This window comes from Varanus komodoensis, unplaced genomic scaffold (assembly GCF_004798865.1).
Source record: "Varanus komodoensis strain SLA01 unplaced genomic scaffold, ASM479886v1 scaffold4, whole genome shotgun sequence".
Classification (NCBI taxonomy): Eukaryota; Metazoa; Chordata; class Lepidosauria; order Squamata; family Varanidae; genus Varanus; species Varanus komodoensis.
In genome coordinates, this window is record NW_025335941.1 from 9,203,877 (window position 1) to 9,216,143 (window position 12,267).

General features: G+C 41.6%; 1 pseudogene; it reads left to right on the top strand.

The window, feature by feature from the left end:
- The first annotated feature begins 35 nt into the window (after window positions 1-35).
- Window positions 36-10,434, top strand: LOC123029116 (annotated as a pseudogene).
- The last annotated feature ends 1,833 nt before the right edge of the window (window positions 10,435-12,267 follow it).

Sequence of the window (12,267 nt, forward strand, 5' to 3'; positions counted from 1 at the left end):
CTGGCGCGCAGTGGCGTCATCGCCCCCGGACGATTATGGGTATTGCAGTTTCTGTTCCTTCCGACACCGTGGCATAGGGAGGTTATTATAGAGTCCTGCATGGAAGTGGAGTTCTGTGGGATTATCTCGCAAGACCTCACAAAGTGCCGTAAAACAACACAACTGATCTACAGACATCTGACGCATTATAAAACCGCAGTGGATTTGATCTCGGATAACGGCGGCTTCACTTAACTCCCGCGCTAGCGCGGCTACTTATTTCTCTAGCTCGCTTGGGAAAAATAAAGGCCTTTATAAACTGCACAGCCGCCACGCCTATTTAAGTGCACGCCTTTGGGTCTCTGCCCAGTCGCCTTCTTTTGCCTAATCCGGCCCCGAACTATTCCTCTGGGAATGCTGCATATTAGAGCAAAAAATGGTGCGACCCAGTAAACTGGTCGACTGTAATCGGTTTCCTAATCTGGCATCACGCTGGTGAGAAGTATGCATAATAGATTTATTGTAAAAAGCTCTATGTTAACGTTTACTATATTTGCAGGACGGTTTATAGGAAACATAAAATACAAAGTAAAACCCTCAATCACAACAAAATGACAAGGCAGCAAAAAGTGCAATAAAACAAAATGTAAGAGGGGCAATTCAATACATCAAAGACTCCTGTGGATTTTTATCACACCGCATGTGTTAATTTGCTTATAGTGCTAGAATGTGTTATCAGCGGCCAACTGTACTGTGAATGCTCCCTATTAACGTGATTGTCGCTGTCTGCATCTACTTTCCTTCTGAGCTTACTGTTTGCAGTTCTTTTCCCCACTGCCACCCCACTCTGTATTCCATATAAACAAACTTTTGTTAACACCACATTTAAGCAGACTTTAAGGTGGCCCAAGATTCTTCATAGTTTTTACTGAAATAGACTAACACAACCATCCTCTGGAAATCCCATGTTCATTTACTCAGACATATTCGGGTTTTTAATATAGTTTATTGTTTTAACCAGGTTTTTATTTTAATTTTAAAAGATTATGACTATGAGCCACCTTGAGAATTGTTTCTTGGTAGAAAAAGATGGGCTTCATATTGAATGCATAATTTTAATTGTTTTCGGTGGCACTCACTCTGAGGGGAGATGCGTTGTGGCTGTAAAATCTGTGAAAAGAAAGCCTTCCACGGGGTGTGGCACCTAATAGTAATATCCGTGTGCATACCACATGAGCCTTCAAGTTGTCCGACTGCACCCCACCGGTTCAAACGGGCTTCCAACAAACTGAGGGTGCAACCTGATCACACCCTGTAAGCCGCTGCATTTGGAGGCTTATCGGCATCCTATGCAAAGTAGGAGAAACGGCGAAGGTGATGACCTTCCAGCTTGCATTTTCTGCTAAACAGACTTTTCTGTCTTTCTAGCTCTCCAGTCTTTTCCTCTTCCTGCTTCATCAAGCAGTTCCTTCTTCGCTCTCCGAGGGTTTTTTTTTTTTTTTTTTTTTTTTTTTTTGCCAACCTGGAAGAAACCTGTGCAGTTCTTTCTATGTAGGCAATGAGAAAGCCGGGGGTGGGCGGGTTGTCTGCGCTGCAGCTGCCAGCTTGGAAATCAGCAGTCTCTGACCTTGGCTCTGGGAATCCAAACTATCCTATATCTTCCTCCCCAAGCTGGCCAGGGGTCAAAAGATTGTCCCCTGCCAAGTTTATTTGCACAGCATTCCCTCATAGAGAGAAGTCTCAGGCTGTGTCCACACTCTTCTTAGGCCAGACGGAGGGGGCATTCTTGCTTCCTCCGGCAGGCAAAACCCAGGAGGTTGAATCGCACAGGATTATCATTGGGTCAGCATCCACCAGCAGGAGAGCAAGATGGAAGAGATTTGTATTCGTCTGTTGGCAAAGCACCTGTGATCTTTAGAACGCATTTTATCAGTTCATGGCTTGCAAGGCGAGGGATTCTCTGTACCCCCTCCCCATGCCCCACCATTTCTCACCCTCTGAAATGACTTCTCAGATGCAGTGCTACTTGGAAAAAACTCCATGATGCTAGTTCTGTGCGTCTTCAAATGATGCAGAAATTAATTCTCCTGGCTATTTTCAAACCGAATTATAGCCCAATGTACTTGTGGAAGTTGGCATCTGTTGCCTGATCATGTGGCTGAACTAAAATGGGTGTGTGTGTCTGTTGAAGGCTCAACTACCAGATAGACAAGACATAACTAAGGATGAATGCATTGTATTAAAAAAAAAGTTTATTAAACAGCTCAAATTCCAACAAGAAGAAGGCTAATATAGCTAACTTTAATTAACATTTAAGTTAAATCTAATGGCATGTTCACATTTGGGAAATGATATTCATTCTTTACAATGATACAATATACTGTGAAGCTAAATCCACATTTACTAAGGATGAAACATTCTTATCCCTCATATGTATGTATGCCATGCACTCTTCCTTGGTTTACAAAATTAGCAGAACAATAAAATGAATAAAACACTAACATCCATTTTAAACCGCAGACAATAAAACCACAGAATCAATAAGGCAGCAGAAACTAGCCCAATGATAAGTCTCAATCTAATTACCATAGTTATTTATTTAGGACATTTAAAATTGACTTTTTATTTCATTGGGATGTAGCAGCATACAGACACCTTTAAGCACTCAATTACCATGTGAAAATTGAAGTACTTACTTCTTCATGGAACCATCATTTCAAAATGATGAGTCCTAGGTTTTACTCACAAGTAACATCAAAGGCTGCTGCTTGGCCATGATAGATTCTTACAAAATATTTAGGATTTCAAGGTGATTGATTGGTATTTTGAGACTAGCATGGCTTGCCTTTTTTTTGCATACCCATTGCCAAATAATTACTTATTTGTATGTCACCTTTTAATTTATGGTAGCTCCATTAATCTTTAAACAAAATCTAAATTAATCTATCAGTTAAATAATAATAATAAAATGGCAGAACAGAACAGTAAAATAATCCAGGACAATTCAAATATGTTTGCTTAGCCCATGCATTTAAAGGTGGGTTATTATAAGGGCTCTGATGATCTATTAGCAAATTGATCCTGAAAAGTGGAGTTGGGCAGTGTGTTTTGGCCTGAAAACTCCCATTATGCTGCACCCTGACCTATGCAGGCTAGAACTGCTGGAAATTGTAGTTCAAAACATCTGGAAGGCCATAAGTTGCCCACTCCTATTGTAAAGGCTGTTCTGAATTTCTAGCAAGTGAGGGCAGAAAGACACAGCTGATTGGCATTTAAGTGTAAAACCCATTCAGGGGCAAATGATTTCCATCAAGCTGTTTCCTAGGAAGCTTTGCAGCAGGGAAAATTTGTTATAAACTGCCCAGAGAGCTTCAGTTATGGGGCGGTTTAGAAATGGAATGGATGGATAGGATTTTATATCTGTAAAGTATGAACTCACCTGAAGAAGTTGCTTCCAGCATCTGCTTCTCTTCCTCCCTTCTGTATTTTTGTACTTTCTCCACTTGGTCCGGAGTCCAAGTGGACTTCCTCCAATTTTAGAAAAGAAGAATATGAAATGATACCTTCCTGGCACACAGAATCAACTTTATATTGGAACAGATTAATGTGAACAGTTGTCTACTTGGGGAAGGAATAGCCAGTTTTCCAAATTGTAGGTACATCACTATTTATGCAACGAAGAAGGTAGGTACTCACCAGCTTGGATGATGCATGGCAACTTTATTAACTTGGTTGGGTCTAGCACTGTGACAGGAACATGTGCCCCTCTCTACAGATACATCATAATCTTTGTCCGCCCAGGAAGCAGAATGCTAATGGGCAGGGCTTTTTTTTGTCATAGAACGCACTGGAACGGCTTTCCGGCACCTTTTTTTTGACGGTTTTTCCAAACGGTTGTGAATCGCCCTGTTGGGCGTAGCAGGTTGGCAGCAAAAATCATTAACATAGTGCCTGCGGGCTGTTTGTGTGTCAGCGCTGATTGTGAGGGTGCTGCTCGGCTTGGGACGCTGCTCGGCTTGGGATCGGTCGTGTGGTCGTGCGCTGAGTGCTTACTGCCGGCGGCGACCATTGTGTAAAAGTGTGACCCCAAGATGTGAGTTCTGCCACTTCTTTTTTTTTTTACAAAAAAATCACTGCTAATGGGGAGGCTTCTATATAGATTTAATTAAGTAATTGATGATAGAGTGAAGCAAGCTTGCACACAAGGACTAAAAGCACACTGTGGGCTGCCCACGGGGACCATGGACTTGTTAGTGAAGTTGATGATGATGGGCCATCACACAGAGCTCAGGATGAATTGTCAGCCAGAGTTTGCATCCGCTTCAACACACAATCACTGTTGCTAAAGTAGCAGCGAAGTACAGCTACGGTATGAACAACAGGTGGACATGGGCAAGTCAGCTTCTTACCTTAGCTGAAACTTTTGGAAATGTCTTTTTAATGTTGAATTTAAGTTCAACAGTAACAGAGTAAAGCAAAAGAGAAAGGTGGCTGGGGAGGGGAAACTGCAGAAGAAAATAATTATATCACAAAATAATTCTGTGTACAATACTCATTTATATTACCTTTAATAATAAAAGGAAGAAAAAAGCAAATATTTGATACTTTTATTTGAGGGATCCATGTAAATTGAACTAGTCCGGATATTTATTTATTTTATTTATTTATTAAAACATTTTTATGCCGCCCCATTCACCGAAGCCTCGGGGCGGCTTACAACAATAAGTTAAAAATAATTATAACATTAAATTAAACAAAATATATAAACATTAAGTTAAAAATACAAATACCAATATAAAATAAGCCGCTCTGGCCAGATAAAATCCAATAATATTAACAATTAAAATGCCGCTTAAATAAAAAGGTCTTCGCCTGGCGCCAAAAAACAAATAACGACGGCGCCAGGTGGACCTCTCTGGGGAATATCTAAATAAGCATCCATATAAGACTGATGTCTGCCGGAGAAATGTTCAAATGCAGCATAAGATTTTCAGTGGTGGTGGGCATTTTTCCTTCCAAACTTCAAATGTAAGTGCATAATCTTATGTATGCTTAGACAAGAAAAAAGTCCTACAGCTCCCAGAATGCATCAGTCATCATGGGTAGTTGGGGCATGCTGGGAGTTGTAGGATTTTTTTCAGTCTAAATGCAAATAGAATTGCAACCTAAGTCTTCTTGCAATTCTAAGAGCTCTCAATATGTATTTTTTGCTGTCCCTCTATTAATATCTACATTCACATTTAGCATTGATTTTTCAAAAACAACATTTATTTGAGCCATGTCTTCCACCTAAAAGAAGGCATACCCATATCATATACCTCAGTGAGGCAGTGACCTCTCTGGCATCTGACAGAGCTAGCCAGCTTCTTAACAGCCTTATGTGGTGTCCAATATATGCAACACATCAATTATTCTTGAATCAGCCTCAATGTTAAATCTACAGAAATAGTATATAATGGAAGCTGGGGCAACTGTTCGTTGGCTAGACTGTATAGAGCACCCCAAGACATCATTCTGTTCCTCTCGGACATTCTGAACATAACTTTACTACATTCTAAAAGTTTCATAAAAAGCTATTGTAGGTTTAGTTTTCTGCAAGGAACCCATTAATTCTTCCAACAGTGTCGGACACACTGAAGTAATCATTGCTAGTGACCCATATATAGACGCCAATAAACGTATCTAAATATCCTGCCAACTAGCACGAGGCAGTAAATGCTATCAACACGCAATAACAAAAAAGGGAGAAAGTCTTCACCCGTATTAACTAATCTAAAGTATAGATTATCTACTATCACCTCCACATGAAAGACCCAGTGTGGTGTAGGCCTTAGGGGGCTGGACTCAAGACATCTAACTGGCTTCTATTCCCCACTCAACCATGAAGCTTACTGGATGACTTTGGGTCAGTCACAGTCTAACCTGCCTCACAGGATTGTTGTGAAGATGGAAAGGTGGAGGATTATGTAAGCTGCCTTTGGTTCTTTGCAGAAAAAAGCAGGCAATAGATATAATTACTAAAAAGGCCATCTTTTATTTTCATAACTGGATTCTCCCATCAAGTTAACTTAGTATAGGAATATGGATCCAACTGGAGCTGATAGGACATTGCATGGCAAACCTCCTGCTGCTAAAATTCTTAGTGTAAACATTCCTTGCTTTTTAATATTTCTAGATTCTAAAGTTGTCCAGCTAGAAAGAGATGCCAAATAAGTTGATTCCAAAACAATCCATGGAAAACAATTAAAATAAAATACAGCTTTCCTATCATAAGCATGAGCTAACAAAGAAGCCTTATGATAGAAATTAAGATCTGGAAAAGAAAATGTCCCCTCTTTCATTGGTAATTGTATCCTGTTCATTCAACAGTGAGGAAAAGACCCTCCACTCAAACCTCCCCAATGCTGCCCATGGGTTTTGAAAATATATTTGGGGGATATGCAAAGGAATACTGCATTGTAGATAAACTATCAATAGGAAGGCATTCATCTCAAGCATGTGGCTAAGCTTATCCCAGTACTTAAATTAAGAGAAACCCACCTTTCCAAGCCAAGAGATGTTTCTGTCAGTAAGGGCTTCAGAAATCAGAAGACAAATACAAGCCCAAATCCTCTCTTCAAGGTCATTTAAAGTTTGGGGAAAAACAAACTCTTGTACTTTAAGGCTAATCTTTAACATCAGTCGTATCCCAACGTTTCCCAGTGCCGGAAGAGTGGTGGTGCTTGCAAGCAATCCCTGGCTTCCAGCTTTGAGGGGCAGTGACGCTGTGGGGTGGGGAAGGGGAGTACTCGACTGGGCTTCCTCCTGCGTATACCCACCTAAATGTGCCATTCCCCTGCAGGTGGAAGAGTCACATTTGGCTGCATCTTCCCAGAGGAATGTCTGGCCAAATATGCTGCCCCCACCTGCAGCCCCTTGTTCTTGGCAGGCACAGCACCCACTGAAGCCACACCGGGTGGCAGCAGGACAATGGGCAGGATCTAAACTAAGCCTAGGAAGATGGCAGGGGATAGACACCTGCAGCCCTGTCCCCAGCCCCATATACTTCCTTCTGCCCAAGCAGTGCTGCAGGGCAGGAGAGGGCAAGCGCCTTATCTCTGCCCCACTGGCCAGTGGATCACCTCACCATTTAACTGGCTGGCTGGGAGGAGAGGAGGTGCTTCCCCCTCATCCCCTGGGGAGGCCAGGAGAGAAAGCACCCCCCGCCCCCACCAGCAGCAGCCAGGATGGCTGGGAGGCCATCTTTCCAGCTGTCAGGCTCTGGCCAAGGGACTGTATAGCAGGGCTTAGTGTGCCATCTGGTTTCTGACAACATGCTAAGCTGCGGGGGACAGTAACTGAACCCCACTACAAGTTAGAACTAGTTGGGGTGATTTTTAACCCACCCCTGGGGCAGTAGAAAGGATTGAGACAAAATGCTAAGCCACCTCCCACCCTCCTGTGGTTTAGCCTGTCATGCAAACCTGGGCCTTGAATATGCATAAATGCAGCACCTAATACCAAGAAAAAAGTTTACTTTCCACACTGTTTATCCATGGTGGAACTGCTATTATCTTTTAGTATGGAAACTTGTTTAGCTGTCGTGACTCATTAGAGTTAATTTTGAACCATCCAAAACTCAATATAGGTTCGGCTGTTGAGATAAAATTGAATCTAAAGTACCTGCCTTCAGGCTACTTTATGCAAATAATGAACAAGGCATTCAGTTCTGCATGATGTCAAAGCAAATAGAAAGGTGGGATATTCAGGGTGGTCTAAAAGAGCTATAGGTCTAAAAAAGAAGTTGTGTGTGTGGTTTTTTTGAATTAATAAGTTATTTTCCCAGCATGTTCCAAGTGATTTTCACTCTGTTTTAATAATGTATTTGTAATGCTTTGTGAATCATGCTCTGTTCTGAGTCTGCAGCACTTTCTGTTCAATTTTAAAAGAAAACTTGTTTTATCTTTGGCCATCACCTTGTAGCTGCTTTATTATTCTCATTTATTATTTAGATTGTGGGTTCACCCACACTGAACTAAGTGCCTTTTAAGAAGGGAAAGGCAGACTCCCTGCAAGGAAGAGCTCCGCCTCTGATGATTGAAGGGAAGGAGCAACCTGCTGTTGCCGCAGTGGAAAAAGGTCATGGAAGAAAATTCTGTGCCCAGAACAGTGCTTGTGGTGGTGACCTGCCTTTTTACTCGCTCCCTCCCTGAAGAAGAAAAAAGTCACCATGGGAACTATCAAGACCTGGTTTGTGCACAGAAAGGGGAAAAAAAAGTTTTGTGCATGAACTTTTGTGGAAACTTACAGGCGGCTGCTTGAAACAGAATCTCTTGCATGGTGGGTAGCCTAGATGCTGCTACAGCATAAAATTCTATCTACCCCGCCCTGAAAAATCAAACCACACCATCTTTTGTTATAGTTGGCATTCTGCTGTAGCCAAGACACAGAGAAGGATATGTGAATTTCACCAGATCAGCAGAGTTTCTTCACATAGCCAAGCGATTAGTCTCCCCTCAACTCTGTGTGTGTGCATGCGCGTGCATGCATGTGTTGGAGGAGAAGAAATGATCGTAACTCAGTCATGGATAACGCATTGCCATTATGTGGTTTACACTCTCTTCTTTTTATTGGTAGTATTTTCATCTGGCCAGAGAAAAAGTCCTGGCTAGATTTTCTAACATCTCATCAGTAGCAGCACTAGGCAGCAGTCATTTTGCATGTATTCCTCTCTGGCTGTCTATGTAAACTTAGAACCTTCAGATTCTTAATGATCTCAGGGTAGGTATGCAAGTTATAAAAGCAGCATTATTCATAAGACACTCCATTTACAAAGACATATCTGAAAACCGTATGTCCCACATGATCCTTTACTTCTCCAAACCACAGAACATTTGTCCAAAGATTATAACTTAGGAAAAGTTCAGGAAGAATAATGTTTCCTGGAAATAGCTGCTGGGAACACCTTTCTACATGCTGCTGCTGAAATGTATTGCTGAGATTGCACACTTAAAAGTATCCTCTTGATCGGGCTTGAGAACTGAGGCACAGTGCATGGATAAATTGACATATACACATGGCCAGTGTCCCTATTAAAAACCACTGTCCATCCTTTTATCGGGCAGATGTTCCATTTAATATACTTACAGCACAACCTTATTCATATCTGCTTGGATGTAAGAGCTTTTCTAATGCGACTATTAATCATTGATTCTACTTTTGGATTCAATGAAGAACTGAAATCTGAGCTCTATATGAAGAGCTTTTCCTTTTCTGCTTTTCTTATATATATCCTCAAGGTGGTGTGGTGGTATAGCAGAATACAAAAATAGGGAAATGTATTTTATTTTGCTATAGTCAATAAGACTTCATTTTCTGGACTCCTAAATTATTTTTCCTATACATCCCAATATGCAAAGTACTGTGGAAATATCTAGGAATGTGCTCTTAAAAATCAGAAGTGCAACTGAAGGGCCATGGCATCTAAAGAAGCTATAACAGTCATATTTGCTGATAATGAACCCAAGTTGTGGACCTGTTGTTGGTCTAATTAAGTATCACCTATAAGTGTTTTTCTGGCTGACCATTTCTCTGTCAAGACTGTGTTTTATTAGGACTGACTTGAAAGCTCAATTTTACAGCATGAAAAGAGAGGACTGAGACTGGGGGATGATGGAAGCCAATGATTCGGGATGATTATTTAGTGTGTCTCTGTGTTGCTGTGCTTTAAGCTGACCATTTTTTAAAAGGCTTTTGCTGCCCATAGCTGGCAGCACCAAAACTCTCACAGTAATTATTTCCCCTGAGAATCAGAATCTAAAGATGCTGCCTATTTACCTCTCCTTCCAGTTACTGAATCACCAGAATGCAACACACTGATGTTGCCAGAGAAGTCTCCAAGTCATACTAGCTCTTCAAAAGATGTTTCCTCTTCTGCTGGTCAGCAAAGGCTCCAAGTGAATGTTGGTCCTGATGGTGAGGAAACAAGGGCACCAACTGTTCAGCAACCACCTGAGCTTCTGCCAGGTCCTGATATATCCAGCTTATTGCAAGATCTCCAACCTAGTGAGAGCTCTTCCTTTAACACAAACAGGCCTAGATTTTCCCTCAGAGCACCTGCTATTTGTCCAGGATGAAGTGGAGGATTCTGGGAATGGCTTCTTCCCCACTGACAGCACAGATAGCAGCACCCCATGGTTTTTACAGGTGCAGGAACTGGCCCATGGCAAATTGCTTGCCACCACTTAAGCACGGCTTGCCAAAAATTCCAAAGCAAGCAATAATGGTGGAAATGGCCGTGTTTGCTAAGGAGACCCACAACCGAAAGAACCTAGCCTCATTCCTCTGCCTGGTGAGGAAAAAGGTTGGAAAGCATTGTTGAAGTTTGTGAATAGGGCCCTTGTATGGCCAGCACACATCAGGCGTAGAAATCCAATGGCTGCTACACCAGGGCTGAAAACCTGGAGAGCAACCTGAAGAGTCCTGTATTTTCAAAAGTGTCACATACAAAATGAAGTGTATCCAGTTTAGTATACACTTTGCTTCAGATTTCTAGATATCCGTGGGGCTTGGTAACAAGCAATTGTCAAGAGGATAGCGACCAAATTTCTTAAGAAAATTATTTCTGCTCATGAGAACACCATTAACAATAAAAAGTGACAAAAGTTTGTCCTTTTGATTCAGGGCCAGTGGCAAAAAGTAGTTCAGGTGACTGTGCTGAGTTCACCCTACGGTTTATTAGATGAAGTTCTGAAAAGGGGTTTTTGTTGCTTTTCTTGTGGAAGCGACCCTCAAGACACTTCCTCCTAGCATGAGAAAGAACATAACACAGGTTAAGACACAAGGAAGGATGGCCGTCAGGAGTGGGACTCTGAAAGACAGCTTTCACAGAATGAAGGTGTTGGGTTTTTTTAAGTAAATACTTTGGTGAGCCTGAAAGGGCGTGTGGAGTCTCTCCCCTCCTGTGGTGTCCCCCGGGTTACCTGCAGGAGAGCAAGTGGGAGGAGGGGGCAACACGTCCATGATGTGCCCAGTCATCTCTTGGATAGGGAGGCTTATAAGTCACATCTGCCATGTGGTATGGCTTCTCACTTCACATGGACCCACCCACTATTTGCATATCACAAGAAGCCATCACGAATTAATCAACCCAAGAAGTTTCAAGCCACACTGTGCACCATTTTGAAAATGCAAGCCATGGTGACCACATGTGTGACCCGTGAGTCATAGGTTTATTTGAAGATTAAACAATGCCTGGATAGCCCCATAAGAGCCCATCCTGCCAACGTTCAGCCTTGAGGTTGTCAAGATATAGGGCTTCTCCTTAGAGGCCCACTTCCTCTCTGCAGTCCCTTTTACTTGTCATATGTAGCTCTCAGAATGTCTTTTCTGCCCAGAGAGACACAGAGACATGGTTTGGATTAGTGGAATTGGATCTATTCTCAGATGTCAGTTTTCTCATAGAGATTTAGGTCTGCTCCAGCTGGAAAAAATATTCAGGAGATCAAAGGTATTTTTAGCAAGCCTCTATGGAACAGCAATGCCCCAATGATCACATGCTTCCATAATATTCAATATAATTAAACATTACATTTTTTAAAGGACAGGTTTAAACCACAATCTTTTTTAGGGATCCATGCATAAACAAAATAATGTTAATATACAGTACCACCTAAATCCAAAACACAGTGCTACCTATAACTTAAAGATATAGTATTACTCACTAGGTTATGCACTGTACCTCATTAAGATCCAGAGTGGTCTGAATAAAGACTCTTCCGACCCTAAGACAGTTGTAGGAATGTGCACAAAAATGTATTTGCATTTTCAAGACAATAGCTTTTCTTGAGGAGGAGGGAAGCCTCCTCTCAAAGCTCAGGACATGCTGAACTTAAAATAAGAAAATTCTCAGTTTGGTATGAATCTAACTGAAGAACACAAAAAATGAGAAAGTTAGAAAAACCTACATTGCCAGATGCACACCCATTCTTGGTTTAAATCCTTCCCCAAGTTTAAATCACAATGCGTTACTTTTGGCCACTTCCCTCTCAGTCTAATCTTTCTTTCACATACAGTGTTATGAGGATAAAATTCTGGGGGGACAAACCATGCACATTAGCCTCAACTTGACTGGGTTCAGACAACACAATAATCCACATACACAGGTTAAGTATGGGTTGAGTGTGAGTTGTTACTGAAGCACCAGTTGTTGAAATGCAGGTCATCATGTTGCATTAATCCAGATGCTTGCTAACTATGAACACTCTAGGAAAAGAACCCAAGGTTTATTTTTGGGTTATGAACTGTGGA